This window comes from Equus przewalskii, chromosome X, assembly GCF_037783145.1.
Source record: "Equus przewalskii isolate Varuska chromosome X, EquPr2, whole genome shotgun sequence".
Taxonomy (NCBI): Eukaryota; Metazoa; Chordata; class Mammalia; order Perissodactyla; family Equidae; genus Equus; species Equus przewalskii.
In genome coordinates, this window is record NC_091863.1 from 65,358,877 (window position 1) to 65,377,439 (window position 18,563).

Below are 18,563 nucleotides of genomic sequence, written 5' to 3' on the forward strand. Positions count from 1 at the left end.
AGTCAAGAAGAAAGGATCTTTCCCATATAGTAAATAACATTCACAGTTCACTGACAATAATCTGTGACAACAATTTTCAAATTTACAGATTATAATATCCTTCTGAACTGCTTTTCATCCATGTTCCTAAACCACAAACCTTGATGTGATATTGCGATGATGCCTCAAAGTAAAGCAGCAGTGAAAATGAAACCTTTAAAAAGGGTCTATATTAAACCACGATCACACTTTCTTTCAAATAAAACTGAGATCCATGGAACAATGTAGTTTGAAGCCCAAGGGGAAGAAAAGTGACAACTCATATGCTACATAATAGCAATTATGGCAACCATCACAATGATTAGCTCTGATTCAAGAGAGGCACAAATAAAAACTGTAAGTGATGGTTAATGTAAAGCAGCAATTGCAAGATATATTGCAATAAAAAGTGACTAATTAAAGCAGAAATTGCAAGATATATTACAATAAAAAGTGAATAATTTATAGATTTTAAGAGAAGATACATAATGCAATGTAATCAAAGAGATATACAGAAAAATAGAAATTATTTAGTATTTCTCAAACTAAGAAAATTACAGACAGAACCACTTCCGGAATAACGTTTCCTTGGTCTTGTTTATGAGGACAGAATATATTTGGAGGCCATCCATTATATAGAAATGTCCATATAGTCTTTTCTCTAACTCAGATTCAGGTTTCTTCAGTCACAAGAGGGTCCCTTGCCTGACCAACGATTAATGTTTTCACATATATACAGTTCTCTCTATAACAGTATTACTTCATTTCCCAAGAACGGGAAACAAAGACCATATATGGCTATAGATATTTCAAATAGTCATCCAGGTGCTGTGGGCAGAGGATAAAGAAGTACATAGCATGGTCCCAACCCTTAAGAAGGGGTTTAAAATCAAGCTGAAGAGTCTAGTCTAACACTTACACACACAAAAAAAACATATAATAAGACAATATAAAGCATGCTATAAGAAAGTGACAAATACAAAAACTGATGTAAGAGTTCCAGAAAAGGTGAGCTTAATATGGGTTGGCTTAGACTTGGAAAGCACTTATGGAGCGGTGTAACTTAAGTTGAGCTTCCAAAGTGGGTAAGATATGAATAGGCAGAAAAGAAGGTATCCCAGGTGAAAGAAACGGTAACAGTGCAAGGAGCAAAATTCCGGAGGTAGATTGGGGACATTAAGGAGAGTTGTGCACTGAAGAATAAAGTAAAATTAGGTTCCTGTGGTACAATGAAGCCAGATTATGAGGTTCTTTGCAATCCAAGTGGAACTGGGATTAGAACAAAAGAAAATAGGGAGCCAAGAATATTTTGGTGAAGAAAAATGGCTGGGTGAAAGAAGTGTTCATGGATCATTAGTCTGAAGGGATGAATTAGGGATTTGGCACACAGGTAAGGGCTGGCTAGGAGGCTACTGGAGTGACTAGATGGCTGGTGATGAGAGTTTAGATTGTAGAATAAGGGAAGAATGGTAGGAGAGAGTTTTCAAAGGAAGATTCACCAGGACTTGATAACCCCTTAACTATAAAAAATGGAGAAAAATCCAGATTCCTCTGTGAAATAGAGTTCATGATCAGACAGTGGAGGAGAATTAGTAACACTACTGAACGATTTCTCCACCAAGGACAGACAGGCAGGTTGTTCCTCACAGTTGCTGAGTAATATAGCCCCCCTAAAAGAAGGAGAGTTGGACAGGGTCTCTCAAAGTAGGATTTGACTTTGGTGGTTCTAACAGAAACACACAGGAAGAAGGAAGAAGGACTTAGCACTAAACCTGAAACAGAGACCAAGGCTTTATGAGACCATTCCAAGACAGAAAAAAGACAAGAAAGGAAAAGTTCTTATTCTGACTCTCCACAATGGACCTCACTCTGAATCTCTCCGGCCAGTTTTAAGTTTCCAAATCACTGAGTGGCACCCCAAATCAGAGTTCTTTGAAGATGAAAAGTTGGTTTCACTTGAATAATTAGTGTTTTTTTTTTCTTCAAGTGGTTTCTCACCTCAGCGATTTCTATTCTACAAATACCTCTCCGAGTTCTATTATTCCAAACCTGATACCTGCAGGTTAAGAATTTGCCTTCTTAAATTCCTCAGGCCAGATTCAAAGTAACTGGCAGATCCCTCTCTATCAACTGGAGCTTGAAACATCACACTGTCAACTCCCCAACCCTTCCCATATTCTGTCCAGATAGAGCTCAGCCCCACCTCCTCAAGCGAAACGGAAAAAGCGCCTGCGCAAACTCCACGCCTATTCTCCTCGCCCTGAACCGTCCCCCCGCCCCACCGCCCCACAAGTTGTTAATGCGCAGGCGCAGCAACCTCAGTGCTTTTTGAGTAAGGCTGTGAGAAATCTACTGTCCAGTGAAAGCTAGAAGTGGTAGAATTCACCGCCCCCCTCCTTTCTTCGGTGGCAGAGGCGCCACTTCTTCCTGCTCCGGGGCCAGAAGCGGGTCTCAAAGGTTGCCCTTTCTCAGCAAGGTCCTTCGCTCTCTGGCAATGCACACTGTATCCCTACACTCAGCTTGTTTCTAACCTCACGCTGCCGCCAGCCTTCGCTCGGAGGGTAGAGGCAGTTGGCTCCCCAAAAGCCGCACCAGTTTGTTGGCAGCCTCTTTAGGCCTCTGAACCTACGCACCCCCCCCCCCCCCACCTCCCCACCACCACTGGGCAGAGCATTAGCTAGGTGCCTTGCTCGCCCTCCTTCGCCCTTCACATCCACCCAGGCTGGGTGCTTACCTCGGGCGTGGTGCGGTCACGGGAGGGATCAGAGGATCCCAGATCAGATCAGTGCTGGGGCAGGCAGATTCAGCGAGATTTTTCCTGGGTCTCCACTGCCTTCTCAGACAATGAAATCAACGTGTCCGATCATCAATTCTCATCATGATCGTGACGTCACAAAAGACAGCGGCCAATGGGAGCCCGAGATCAGCTCCGGACAGTCCCTGGCCTCAGCCCAAAAACCCAAGAGTAGGGAGGGGAGAAGAGAGATAAGATAGCTGCCTGCAGTGGGGCTGTCTCTTCCTCGCACATATCAGCTGCGTCCAAGGCCAGGCCTCTCTGTACCTCTCTCTTCCTGAATAGCTGTGAACGTTCAGCATCCCTGTGATTATAGTAGTTATATGCCAACCATTTGAGCAGGTGTTGCCTGGTCTTCCAACTTGAGATTCGCTTTCAGCAGAATTGTTGCACACTGCCAAAATCAAATGATCACATACAGAAATACAGTCTTTGGGGTAAGTTTTCAATTATCAGGTATGTGCTCAGTGTTACTAACGTCAAGAAGGTGTCCATTGAGCCTTTGGAATTTGTCAGTAAGAGTGAGTGTACTATTTTATGTGACCAGTTGACTCTGGCTAATGTAAGAAATTAAAATTATGGGTTCTGTTCACCCACCCTCAATCCCTCTTCGCCAGAAGTTACTTAACTGATCACCATTACACTATAACAGAAAAAAACTTCAAGCCATATGTTACATCAGTTAACACTTGATATGTTCCTCCAGTTTTCTGGATGCCATGAGAGATCCTCTGCTGTTATGGAACTTACATCATTATTAGGAATACAAGATTAACACACATTAAAAATTCACAACAGTAAAATAAAGTACATGATCATTTGCTCAGTCATGAATTACAGACAAGAGCTTCATCGTTTAATAGAGACATCAGTGAGGTGATAGTCAAGGAAGCATTCTCTGTTGTAATTGAAACTTGATATGGTTCTTGAAGGGTGGATAAGAGAGAATAGAAAGCACTGTTTTAAAGGGGAAGGAATAGACAAAAGTGGGAAAGTACAGTATATATGATGTGAGGAGGTCCATGATGAAATCAGCCTGACAAATAGAGGGCATGTGTTAAGGACTAGTGAGAGGATAGGCTGATAATAAAAACATTTGAAAGTAGACAGAGAACCTTGATTTTATTAAAAGCCACCAAAAGCCCTAGGACAGGGTACCTCAACCCTCTACAGTCAATGATCTACATACAGAGCAGCTTGAGTGATTTTTTTAAAAACAAAAGTGAGATCATGCCCGGCTCCAGATTGTCCAATGGCTTCCATTCACATATACTATAAATTGCAAATTTCTTACCATAGCCTGAAGATCCTAAATGATCTGGCCTTCGCCATCTTTCTGGCCTCACCTCTTGCCACTCTGCCACTAACTCATTTTCCAATTACACCGGCCTTCTCTCTATTTCTCAAATAAATTAAGCTCATGACCACGTCAGAGCCCTTGCACTGTTGTTCCCTCTGATCTTTGTATGACATTCCCTCGTTTGATTCAAATCTCTGCTCAAACGTAACCTTTTTAAAATTGTTGCTTTTTAAAGAGATTATAACTTCTTTATAGGTAACCTCTTTCAAGATTTAGAGATTACACTGTAACCCTATTTAAAATTGTGATCTTCTTAACACTCTCTGTACCTCCCTATGCACCCCTCCCTGTTTTCTTTTTCTTTTTTTTATTGAAGTAACATTGATTTCAGGTGTACATCATTATATTTCAGCTTCTGTATAGAGTTATGTTTTGTTCACCACCTAAAGTCTAGTTGCCATCCGTCACCATACAAATGTCCCCCTCTACCCCTTTCACCCTCTCCTCACCCCCCTTTCCCTCTGGTAACCACCAATCTGTTCTTTGTATCTATGTGTTTGTTTATTGTTGTTATTGTTGTTTTTAATCTTCCACATATGAGTGAAATCATGTGGCATTTGTCTTTCTCCATCTGGCTTATCTCACTTAGCATGATACCTTCAAGGTCCATCTACATTGTCTCAAATGGCTCAATTTTGTCTTTTTTATGGCTGAATAATATTCCATTGTGTATATATATCATATAGTCTTTATCCATTCATCCTGTTTTATATTTTGTCATAGCACTTATTACCATTTAACATACTCTATATTTTTAGTTATTGCAGATATAAACTCCAGGAAGTCAGTCTTTTTTGCTTGTTTTGTTTAGTATTATATCCTGGCATCTAGAAGAGTCCTGGACACAAAGTAGATAAATCAGTAAGTACTTGTTAAATGAATAACTGAAAGCAAATTTTTCAAGTGATTAGTCAGTCATCAATTTGCAGTTTGAATCAGATTGGAGACAGGCTGGAGTGAGAGAGATCAGACAGTTGTAGTGGTGATCCAGCTTCTGCATGACTTGGGTCTAGATCAGGATGTTAAGAGCAGGAATGAAGAGAAATGATTGAAGTTGAGACATTTCAAAGAAGGAATGATAGGATTAAAGTGGAGGATTCAGAGATGACCTACCTATGATGGATTAACACATTCATTACCTACTGTATATCTTGAACCAAGGTGATCTGAGAGAAAAAGAAGGGCAATGTCCCTACCCTTGAAGAATTTATAGTCCAAGTGACAAGAGAAGACATGTAAGAAACAACAGTACAAAAAGAGGTAATTAAATGTATCCAGTTGCTAATTCTTCTTTTCTCCTCACACTTCATATATAAGCCATCAGTAAGTCCTGTAGGCTATACTTTCAAAATATGTCACAAATCTGAGCATTCCTTACTTTCTCCATCATTACTATATCAGTTGCAGTCACTATCACTTCTAGCTTGAACCACTGCAAAAGCATCTTATACGGTTTCCTATTGTCTACTACTGTCCTCTTTAATACTTTCTCTTAATAGCAGTCAAAATATTCTTTATAAAGTTGAATCAGATCATATCACTCACCAGCTTAAAGCCTTCCAAATGCTTCCCATTACGTTAACAATAAAGTTTCAAATCTTTGTTACAGTTATTTCCCACCACTTGTTTCTGCCCTGGTTCAATATACTACACTGGCTTTTTTTGCTCTCTCTCTTTTTTCTGGAAAACCTGTCCCCTCTTCAGAGATATTGCATTTGCTGTGCTTTCTTGGAAAACTCCTCCCCCAGATAGTCACCGGGCATACTTCTTCACTCAGGTTGTCTGCTAAAATTTACTTCCTCAGATGTGTCTTCATGGGCCAATCTATTTAAAACATTATCCCCAATCACTTTCGATCTCCTCTACCTTCTTTCTGTGCTTTATTTTTCTCACATCATTATGGGAAATCACATAATTTGCTTACTTGTTTATTTTGCTTTTCCCCAGTGAAGTAGGAATTTCATCTCTCTTATTTACTGTTATATACTTCAGTACCTAGAACTGTACCTGGCATGCAGTAAGCACTCAATGAGCCTTTGTTGAATCAATGGATGTAGGAAAGCATAGATTGCATGGTGTAGGCTAGAGTAATAGATATTCAGAAATCAGATATGTTTCTAGTACAATGTCTTAGGTATCTGTACCTGTCCTGTTCACAATATATGAATTAAAGCCATGTTTATTGAATTTTTAGGTGAAAACAATCTGGGAGGAATAATTAAAGCAAAAATTTAACCAAGATTTCAAAGATCTCAAAAGACTCAACATGCAAATGCAACAGGATCAAGTTTGACAAGGCTAAACAGTAAGTCTTAATTTTAGGTTTACAAAAATCACTTGCACAAGTACAAGATGGGCAATAAATACCTAACATGGGAAAATTTTACTTAAAAATTTTGTAAATTGAGTATGAGCTGGCATACCATAGCTGTTAAGCAAGATCTTTGAAACTTAACTACATTACAAAAAAGTTAGCCACTAAAGCAAGAAAATTAAGAGTGCCACTATCCTCTACCCTGATCTGACCATATCTGCTCTGTTCAGTTGATTGTTCCTTATTTTAAAAGAAGCATTCACAAATGGTTCAATCTGGAGAAGAGAAACCAGGAATGACAAGGCATGTAAAAAATATATGATATGAGGCAAGGGTCCAAAAGCTGAGCATGCTTAGTTTAAACAGGGAAAGACCTGGAGAAAATATAACTATCTTCAAATACTTAAAAGACTATTGGGGCAAAGATAGATGTGATTTGTGTGCTTTTCCAAAAGCCAAAACCAAGGCCAAAAAAAGAGAACTGACAGGGAAACAAGTTTCAGCTTAACATTCAAGTGTTCCAAAATGATAGAGACTACTTTGTAAAGTCAAAAGGCCTCAATCATTGGGAAGCCTCAAGCATAATGACCATCAATCAGGAATGAAGGGTTATCTATATTGAGAGAGTGATAAAATCCATAACAACATGGGCTTTACTAATTTTGGGGTCATGTCAGATAAGAATTAATCAGAAAAATGCCTTAAAGGTAGAAGTGGGTTCAGTCTTTTAGGATTTGGTTTGATGGAGCTGAATGGGAGGAAAGTTCTGGGTTGGGACGCCACTAATAAGAGACAAAAAATTTACAGCTCTCCTATTCTTCAGTAGGTAGAATCTAAATAAAACAATTTCAACAGTGCATTTTGGGTCAGTATAGGGCTGCATACACCAAAGAAAGTGTTTTCAACTTTCATTTTCCCTGTTTAAGCTTTTCCTATTAATAAGCAATTCATTTTCCAGTTCATTTTAACCAAAGCAAGCATTTACTGATATATGTGAAATCTGCCTACAGAAGCCCAGAACACAGCTCTAAACAATATGGCATGCCAGGCATAAAAAACCTAACTTCCAAGCTACTTAAAATTAGGTTAATTTCTCTTGTAGAGCTGATTTTTATTAATCAGAGGCTCAATGCTTTGTTTGTAGATTACTGAATCTCTTTATTTCTTTCACTTTTTTGCTGTCTAACTTTTAGACGTTTGGTAGTTTACTGACATCTCCAGTCAAAGTTGGGCACCAAAAATTGATGAGAAAATTAAAATTGTGTTGTCCTTTTAAACGAGCTTGATTTAAATCATGAAGGGAATAATTTTAAAAAGAAAATGCAATGTTAAATTTATAGGTTTTCAATTATCCATGAGAGTCTTTTTTTCTTTTTTTTAAAGATTGGCACCTGAGCTAACAACTGTTGCCAATCGTCTTTTTTTTTTTTTCTGCTTTATCTCCCCCAGTACCACCCCCCATACATAGTTGGATATCCTAGTTGCAGGCCCTTCTAGTTGTGGCATGTGGGACACCGCCTCAACGTGGCCTGACAAATGGTGCCATGTCCGCGCCCAGTATCCGAACCAGGGAAACCCTGGGCCGCCACATCGGAGCTCAAACCACACAGCCACTGGCTGGCCCCTATCCGTGATAGGCTTGTTCTTAGTATTTTGGTTAGTTACAAATATTCCATTTGAAGGAATTTCCCTTGCCTTACTGTGGGTCAAGACAAAGTAAAATCAGGAGGAAAATATACTCTGGCACAAACCTTTGGTGGAAAACTCCTCAGAATCATTATCTTCCTCTGCTGTAATGATTTTGTAAATAACCTCTGCAGAATTCCAACCTTGTATTGTACTTATTAAGGTACCTCATTTTATAGAAAATGTATTAATGAAAGTTGTTCTCATAACAAATTTCAAAAATGAAAGTGATTTCTGAACTCCGCTGCAGTTCTTGAAATGTGATGCATTACTAATATTCCTGTTTGTTTCTACTTAAACCATGTTTTCCCTGAACCAACAGTATCAACATCACCCAGGAACTTGTTAGAAATGCAAATTTGGAGGCCCCACCTACAGATTCAGAAACTCTGAGAAGGGCCCAGCAACCAGTGTTTTAACAAGCCCTCCAGGGAATTCTTATGTAGGCTAAAGGTTGAGATCCAATGTATTAAGCTATAAGTATAAGGGGGAATAATGGAGGAAATTTCATTCCACAAACATTTGTCTAGCTCCTATTATGTGTCAGCCACATAGGATTTATTAAAACATGATTTTTGTTCTCAAAATATTCATAGTCTAGTACAGCAGCCACAGACTTAAAAAGTGCAAAATAGTGAGATAGAGATGGGGTGGAGGTGGAGATTGTAATTGGATCTAGGAAAACTAGAGCTGTGAATATGAGTGATCGGCTTTTGCAGAGTGAAGTTCTATTTCTGACATGTCAACAGCTATATTCCTAATATGGCTGTAAATGTTTTTCCTTTTCGTCACGTTGTTGATGCCGGGATAAAGCGAGAGACCAGAGCGTCAGTTATTCTAATTTAGCAGTTGTGCAATAGAAAACTGCAAAAAAAAATTGGTATACATCCAGGAAGAAGTCCACTTATAAATGTCGCTCTTGAGGGCATAATGAAATTGATTCTTCTTTCTCTAATTCCATATTGAAATTTATTTGTAGCATTTTACCAGATATCTAGGGGATCTAGATAGTTACATTGATTGACTTCTAGGAACAGCTTGAACTCTATTTATATGGAAAAAAATATACTGCTTTGTCAAGTTAAATTGCTTTTCTTTAAATTTTAAAGTGATTCTCAGCCACTTGGGGGATTTGGAATACTTTTGTTAATATGAAACAGCCATGCATCCTTTTCCCAGAAACACACACACATACAAATTTGAATGATATTTATTGTGGGAGGAGTCCATGGATTTCCTAAAGATCATCCGTGAAATTGCTGTAGTATGTATACCCTAGGAAATAACTCTCCTGTTATATGCTTCAAGATGATCCGCAAAGTGACTTATTTGGTTATAAGAGTGCAAGTAGTAGCCCAGAGAAATTGTCTAGAAAGAGATTAGTTACTTATTTAGCACTATCAAGTGTGGGCCATCCCAGAATGGCTCAAATCAGTATCATCTGCAAGTATTCACCTCCTAATCCACACAAATATATCAACCAGACACCCATAATTTGATCTGAAGTCTCATTTATCCTTAGAGGAACTAAAACACATGAGGAGTTGGAGGGACCGTTAGTCCTCAAGTCAAATCAAGGGAGATACATTGAGAACACCTTTGCCTACATAAGCAAAATGTATCTGAAGAAGCACCCAGATACATACTTTGTATCTGTGTTATAAAAGAAGATAGCAAAAGAAATATTTCATTATTCTAAACCGGTGTTTAAGGTATAGGGAGGATTGGGAAAAGAAAGGCAAAGAAGAGTTCTTAAAAATCCAGAGTCATTTGACAAGCTTTTGAAAAACTGCTCTGCACTAAAAATATAAAGAATTGAAATGGCTATTTTTAAGGTAAATTGAATAAGAAAAAACCTATCTCATTTTTTTTTGAGGAAGATTAGCCTTGAGCTAACTACTGCCAGTCCTCCTCTTTTTGCTGGCCCTGAGCTAACATCGTGCCCATCTTCCTCTACTTTATATATGGGACGCCTACCACAGCATGGCTTGCCAAGCGTTGCCATGTCCGCACCCGGGATCCGAACCAGCGAACCCCGGGCCACCAAGAAGCAGAACGTGAGCACTTAACCGCTGCACCACCGGGCCGGCCCCGTATCTCATTTTTTTATATCATTTTGCCATCACTTGTTATGTATAAGGAAAATAAAAGGAAGCAAAATGAATTACCTAAGGTTAATTGATCAGTAATTTGCTAAATGATATACTTTTGATCAAATAGAGTTGATGATCATTTTAAAGTGACTTAATCATGTAATTTTTCAGTCCTATGTAGTAGATGAAGGCTGAAGAGCTAAAGTTTGGCAAGGAGAATTAATGGTACAAGGGCTGGGCCTAAGTCAAAGTAGAACCAATGACCTGAAACCATGTGAATAGAGCAAAATAGGTGCATATAGAATGCCCAATAATCAGGACCAGACAGTGAGGCCCAAACTATAGGCAGTCACCAGAAATATAAAAGGTCAGACATGTAGCAAAAATCGTAGCTGGCAAGATTCTGGATCCAGAATTGTCATACTGGGTTACAGAAATCAAGAACTCGGTTAAAGAGACTAAGTATCAGAAAGCATGCAAAATATTGAGAAAACAGCATTAGGATCTAAGTTGGTAGGGAAAAAGCTGGGCAGATTCAAATACAAAGGTCAGGTTAAAAAGAAAGAAGCCAGAGACCAACAAGATACTCTCAGGCCTGGCCAGTTTGATTTATTGAACACTCAAGAAAGTGAGAGATCAGGAGTCAAGGGAAATCAAGAAGCAGCAGCCATAGAAGCTTAAAGCACCGTGCATATATAGGTACAAGGACAGCTATTAATACAAAGGTAGATCCTGATAAATGAGGGAGCTCTTTAGCCTTAGTCTTGAGCTTTTATAATCCTACTGTGGCGAGACTGGGCCCTGGAGGTGGGAGCAAGTAATTGGGAACACCTGGCATCGATGAAGTGTGTGTGGGCGGAAAAGTAGTCGCTTCTGGCAGTCAGATTCTGACAATAAAACCCAAAGGAAAATATGAAGTGTTTTGGATGTCTTATAAGAGTTTATAAGATACCATCTTCCTTTCAAGCTTAAATGAGTATCATTGTTTCCATTAAAGTTTTTAAATGATGCAGAGAAAAATTATTTGGTAATGAGATTTTTTCATGTTTCCTTTTTAGAACATTGTACTATTTTATACGACTGGCTTGCATTACACGGACTGTCTAAGAATACTATATCATCGTTTTATAAGCTTGCCTTATTAAAGTTTCTTTTAATTCTTAATATTATTCCTTCAATACAAATCCACAATGTGCTGCAGAGTATTTTTGGGGGGTAACATTGATTTATAACGTTATGTAAATTTCAGGAGTACATCATCGTATTTTTACTTATGTATAGTCTACAACGTGTTCACCACCAAAAGTCTAATTGCCATCCATCACAATACAAATGTCCCCAATTACCCCTTTCACCCTCACCCCAAACACTTACCCTTTGGTAACCACCAATCTGTTCTCTGTATCTATGTGTTTGTAGTTTGTTTGTCTATCTTCCACATATGAGTGAAATAATATGGTATTTGTCTTTCTCAGTCTGACCTATTTTGATTAGCATAATACCCTCAACTTCCATCCTTGTTGTGACAAACAGTAAGATTTCATCTTTTTATGGCTGAGTAGTATTCCATTGTATATATATACTACATCTTCTTTATCCAATCATCTGTTGATGAACACTCAGGTTGTTTCCATCTCTTAGCTATTGTGAATAATGCTGAGATGAAAATCAGGGTGCATATGTCTTTTTTTTTTAAAGCCCCCCGGTACATAGTTGTATATTCTTCGTTGTGGGTCCTTCTAGTTGTGGCATGTGGGACGCTGTCTCAGCCTGGTTTGATGAGCAGTGCCATGTCCACGCCCAGGATTCCAACCAACGAAACACTGGGCCGCCTGCAGCAGAGCGCGCGAACTTAACCACTAAGCCACGTGGCCAGCCCCGCATATGTCTTTTTGAATTAGTGTTTTTGTGTTCTTTGGATACATACCCAGAAGTGGAGTAGCTAGATTGTGTTATAGTCATACTTTTAATTTTTGGAGGAATCTTCATACTGTTTCCTATAGTAGCTACATCAATTTATATTCCCACCAGCAGTGTATGAGGGTTCCCTTTTCTCTGCATCCTCTCCAACAGTTGTTAATTCTTGTCTTCTTAATTATAGGCTTTCTCACAAGCGTGAGGTGATATTGCATTGTGGTTTTTTTTTTTTTTTTTTTAAAGATTTTATTTTTTCCTTTTTCTCCCCAACGCCCCCCGGTACATAGTTGTGTATTCTTCGTTGTGGGTTCTTCTAGTTGTGGCATGTGGGACGCTGCCTCAGCGTGGTCTGATGAGCAGTGCCATGTCCGCGCCCAGGATTCGAACTAACGAAACACTGGGTCGCCAGCAGTGGAGCGCGCGAACTTAACCACTCGGCCACGGGGCCAGCCCCTGCATTGTGGTTTTGATTTGCATTTCTCTAATAATTAGTGATGATGAACATATTTTCTTGTGCCTGTTGTCTATCGGTATATCTTCTTTACAAAAGCATCTGTTCAGTTCCTCTGCCCACTTTTAAGTTGGGTTTTTTGTTTGTTTGTTGTTGAGTTGTATGGGTTCTTTATTTTGGATATTAATACCCTGTTGGACACACAATTTGCAAATATGTTCTCCCAAGTGGTAGATTGTCTTTTCACTTTGTTGATGGTTTCCTTTGCTGTGCATAATCTTTTCAATTTGATTTAGTCCCATTTGTTTATTTTTTTGTTGTTTCCCTTGCCCGAGGAGACATATTCAGAAAGGTACTGTTAAGACCAATGTCAAAGCACGTACTGCCTATGTTTTCTTTTAGGGGCTTTATGATTTCAGGTATTACATTCAAGACTTTAATCCATTTTGAGTTAATTTTTGTGTATGGTGAAGATAATGGTCTAAATTCTTTCTTTTAAATGTGGCTGTCCAGTTTTCCCAACACCATTTATGGAAGAGACTTTCCCTTCTCCATTGTATGTTCTTGGCTCCCTTGTTGAAAATTAGCTGTCCATAAATGTGTGGGTTTATTTCTGGGCTTTCAATTCTGTTCCGTTGATCTGAGTGTCTGTTTTTTCTTCCGCTACCATGCTGTTTTGATCACTATAGCTTTGTACTATGAAATCAGGGAGTGTAATACTTCCAGCTTTGTTCTGTTTTCTTAGGATTCCTTTGTCTACTCTGGGCCTTTTGTTGTTCCATATAAATTTTATGATTCTTTGTTCTATTTCTGTGAAAAATGTTGTTGGGATTCTAATAGAGATTGCATTAAATCTGCATATTATGTAATATGGACATTTTAACTGTTAAATTTTCCAATTCATGAGCATGCAATGTCTTTCCATTGCTTTGTGTTTTCTTCAGTTTCTTTAACAATGTCTATAGTTTGCAGCATACGGATACTTCACCTCTTTGGTTAAATTTATTCCTAGGTATTTTATTCTTTTTGTTGCAATTGTAAATGGATTTGTATTCTTGAGTTTTCTTTTGCTAGTTTGTTATTAGTGTATAGAAACCCCATTGAATTTTTATACTGATTTTGTACCCTGAAACTTTAGTGTATTTGTTAATTATTTCTAACAGTTTTTTGGTTGATTCTTAAGGGATTTCTATATATAAAATCATGACATTTTCAAATAGTAACTGTTTTACTTCCTCCTCACCAATTTGGATCTCTTTTAATTCGTTTTCCCGCCTAATTGCTCTGGCTAAAATTTCCAGGACTGTGTTGAATAAGAATGGTAATAGTGGGCATTCTTGTCTTGTTCCTGTTCTCAGAGTAATGGCTTTTTCAGTTTTTCTCCATTGAGTATGATATTAGCTGTGAGTTTGTCATATATGGCCTTTATTGTGTTGATGTACTTTCCTCCTATACCCATTTTAATGAGAGTCATCACAAATGGGTGCTAAATTTTGTCAAATGCTTTCTCTGCATCTATTGAAATGATCATGTGATTCTCATTCTTCATTTTGTTAATGTGGTGTATCACATTGATTGATTTGTGGATGGTGAACCATCCCAGCACCCCTGGAATAAATCCCACTTGATCATGGTATTTGATCCTTTTAATGTATTTTTGTATTTGATTTGCTAATGTTTTGTTGAGGATTTTTGCACTGACGTTCATCAGTGATATTGGTCTGTAATTTTCTTTTTTTCTGTTGTCCTTGTCTGATTTTGGTATTAGGTTAATGTTAGCTGCATAAAATGAGTTAGGAAGTGTCCCTTCCTTTTCAATTTTTTGGAAGAATTTGAGAAGGATAAGTATTAAATCTTCTTTGAATGTTTAGTAGAATTCACAGAGGAAGCCAGACGGTTTTGGACTTTTGGTTTCTGGGAGATTTTTGATTACTGTTTCAATCACTTTACTAGTGATTGTTCTATTCAGGTTCTCTATTTTTTCTTGATTCACTTTTAGAAGGTTGTTTAGTTTTCAGAATTTTTCCATTTCTTCTGGGTTATCTAAATTTGTTGACACTTCGGTTTTTGTAGTGTTCTCTGTCAACCCTTTGTATTTCTGTGGTATCCATTGTAATTTCTTCTGTTTCATTTCAGATTTTATTTTTGTGAGCCTTCTCTCTTTTTTTATTAGCAAGTCTAGCTAATAAAGTTTGTCAGTTTTGTTTATCTTTTCAAACAACCAGCTCTTAGTTTCATTGATGTTTTCTATTGTCTTTTAAGTCTCTATTTGATTTATTTCTGCTTTGATTTTTATTATTTCCTACTTTCTACAGACTTTGGGCTTTGTTTGTTCTTCGTTTTCTAGTTCCTTGAGGTTTAATGTTAGATTGTTTATTTGAGATTTTTCTTGTTTTTTGAGATAGACCTGTATTGCTATAAACTTCCCTGTTAGTATTGCTTTTGCTGTGTCCCATAGATTGTGGTATGTTGTGTTTTCATTTGTTTCCACGTATTTTTTAATTTCTTATTTGATTTCTTCATTGATCCATTAGTTGTTTGGTAGTATGTTGTTTAGTTTCAATATATTTGTGACTTTCCCAGCCTTCTTCTTGTAGCTAATTTCTAGTTTCATACCACTGTGGTCAGAAAGGATGTTTAATATGATTTCAATGTTCTTAAATTTATTGAGATTGTTTTGTTTCCAAACATATGGTCTATCTTTGAGAATGTCTCATGTACACTGGAGAAGAATGTATATTCTGCTGTTTTTTGATGGAATGTTCTATATATATCTATTAATTCCATCTGGTCTACTGTTATATTTAAGGCCACTCTTTTCTTGTTGACTTTCTATGTGGATGATCTATCCATTGATGTAAGTGAGGTGTTAAAGTCCCCTACTATTATTGTGCTGCTGTCAATTTCTGCCTTTAGGTCTGTTAATAATTGTTTAATGTATTTTGGGGCTCCTATGTTAGTTGCATAGATATTAATAAATTTTATGCCTTTTTCATGGATTGTCCCCTTTTTCATTATATAATGTCCCTCTTTGTCTCTTGTTATCATTTTTGGCTTAAAGTCTATTTTTTCTAGTATAAGTATGCCTATGCCTGCTTTCTTTTGCTTTCCATTTGCTTGGAGTATCACCTTCCATTCCTTCACTTTGAGTTTGTGTTTGTCTTTAGAGCTGAGGTGGGACCCCTGGAGGTTGCATATTTTTGGGTCTTCTTTTTTAATCAATCCAGCCATTCTGTGTCTTTTGATTGGTAAATTTAATCCATTTACATTTATCAAGGTTGGCCCTGTTGCATAGTAGTTAAGTTCGTGTGCTCTGCTTTGGTGGCCTGGGGTTCAGGGGTTTAGATCCTTGGCATGGACCTACACATCGTTCAGCAAGCCACACTGAGGCAGCATCCCATATACAAAATAGAGGAAGATTGGCACAGATGTTAGCTTAGGGACCATCTTCCTCAAGCAGAAAGAGGAAGATTAGCAACAGATGTTAGCTCAGGGACAATCTTCCTCACACAGACAAAAAGAATCAAAAGCTTTCTTAAATAATGTGAAGTTGGGGATACTAGGTATATCTTCTAAGGAAGTTGATTTGAGGTGGCTAAATTGGCAGAGTATGTTGGTGAAGAGGGTTATAAATCTAAGCTGGACCTGGCAAGGGCTGTATCAAATGAGTCAAGGTTGTGACTGAGAGTCTAAACCAAGACCTAGACCTCAGTGATCAGAAATGGAGGCAGGAGCTGCAGAAACAGAGGTGCATGCTGAAATAATGTGTAAAATATGGAACTAAAAGTAATGCTTGTCCCATGTGGGTGTTAAGATTGCAACAGGCCAGACTTGTCTTTTAGAGACACATGGGTTAGACTCATTTGCAAATCAGTGCCTTCTTTTATTGAGGCTACTGTGGATGTTCTGAACAAACATCTGGAGATAATGGCCAATACTCTCAAATCTTAAAGATAATCTCTACCTGGACAAACATCATCATTGGTATTCTAGTACTGTGAAAAAAATTGTTCAATATAACTTAGAATTATAGGGCTGCCAAAGCAGCCATAAGCATTCATCTAATCAACTCTCCTTTTTCTAAATAAACCTGTTCCTAAGCAACATTCTGGTAATTTTTTTTTTTTTTTTGGTGAGGAAGATTGTCCCTGAGCTAACATCTGTTACCAATCCTCCTCTTTTTGCTTGGGGAAGATTGTCCCTGAGCTAACAGTCTTCCTCTATTTTGTATGTGGGATGCCACCACAGCATGGCTTGATGAGTGGTGTGTAGGTCCACAGTGAGGATCTGAATCTGCAAACCCTGCACTGCTGAAGCAAAGCACATGAACTTAACCACTATGCCACCAGGCTGGCCCTGGCTTTTTAGTTTTGGGGGGTTATTTTGCTGAGGAAGATTAGCCCTGAGCTAACACCTGTTGCCAATCCTCCAATTTTTTTGCTTGAGGGAGACTGGCCCTGAACTAACATCTGTGCCAATCTTCCTCTACTTTGTATGTGGGTTGCAGCCACAGAATGGCTGATGAGTGGTGTAGGTCAACGCTCAGGATCTGAACCTGCAAACCCAGGCAGCTAAAGTGGAGCACACTGAACTTAACCACTATGCCACAGGGCTGGCCCCTCCAGTAATATTTTTAATCTGTGTACATCATGAGCAATAAACTTTGAAGACTCAGCATATATGAATAGTTTAGTGTGGTAATAAAACTTTAAAAGTCAGACATTTTTTAACTCAGATATAATCTACATTTATTAAGCTTGCACAGTATTGAACACTGTACTAGATATATTCCTATATGTCATCTCATTTAATATTCCAAACAGGAGGGAGTTACCTCTGTTTTACACATCAGAATATTAAATATAAATAATCATTATTTTGCTGACACAATAAAGCAAAGATTGTAAACATTTCATTTAAATGCCATTAATTAGCATGAGTTTGTACAGTCAAACAGAGATTTTAGATTTTTTTTAATGGCTGGCACTTACAAAAAGCAAAGCCCACATTTCCCATTTTAGGGTATACTTCTGTTCCCCTTTTCTCATTCCACACCTAGTGATAGTAATACTTGCCCTTTTATTGAATGATGACCTCATACCAGATATTAAATAAGTTCTTTACATATATTCTCTCATTTAAGCTTAACAACAATACTATGAGAGATTATTATCATCATTTTCAGAGAGGGAACCAAGTGTCAAAGAGGTTAACCTCACAAAATTTGTATGTGGGAAAACCAGGATTCAAACGTAGTTGTGCCTAAATTCAAAGCCCATCATTCATAAGTACTTTGATATTGCCTTCTATGCTCATACGATATTTACATTTTTTAAAAAGTGGCCCTATTGGGAAAATTTGATTATGGACTGGATGATAGATGATACCAAGAAATCATTTCCATTTTGTATGGTATGATAGTAACAGTGATTGTGTAAGAAAATGTCCATTCTTAAAGAGATACATACAGAAATATGTAGAGTTGAAAAGATGTGATGTCTGAGTTTTTCTTTGAAATATTTCAGCAAAAGAAAAGATTTAGATAAAGCAAATGTGGCAAAATAATGACAACTGTTGAATCTGAGTTATGAGTGTATGGGCACTTCATCATTCTTCTCTCTTTACGTTTCTGTATATTTAACATTTGCATAATTATTATTTTTTAAAAAGTCATGATACAAAATACCAGCAAGCCCCCTATGACCCTATTATTCCTCAGTTCCAATTCAATGGCCCAGGGGAGAGGTTCTCATATTCTTATGTACCTCATGTCTTCTATGTAAGGGGTCATGCATAGCAGAACCAACTGGTTCATACTCCTTTTTCCTGTCAGGAATGAGTTACCTTAGGTCTTGGGTGCCAAAAGGTCTTAAAGGTAATAGAAATTCATGACCACAGGAAGTAATAATATGATCATTATGCCCTATCCA

At 37.8% G+C, this 18,563-nt stretch overlaps 1 protein-coding gene across 3 annotated transcripts in view; it reads right to left on the reverse strand.

Moving 5' to 3' along the window:
• Positions 1–18,563, reverse strand: part of HDX (highly divergent homeobox) — a 193,334-nt gene that overhangs the window by 138,580 nt on the left and 36,191 nt on the right. Inside the window, exon 1 of one of the 3 annotated variants that reach the window (XM_070603405.1) lies at positions 2,753–2,979. The exons of 1 other annotated variant lie outside the window; for it this stretch is intronic. The gene's annotated coding sequence lies outside the window, so the exon portion shown is untranslated. Of the gene's footprint in view, positions 1–2,752; positions 2,980–18,563 lie in introns of those variants that run through there. One more of the 3 variants, XM_070603406.1, reaches the window with a different exon arrangement.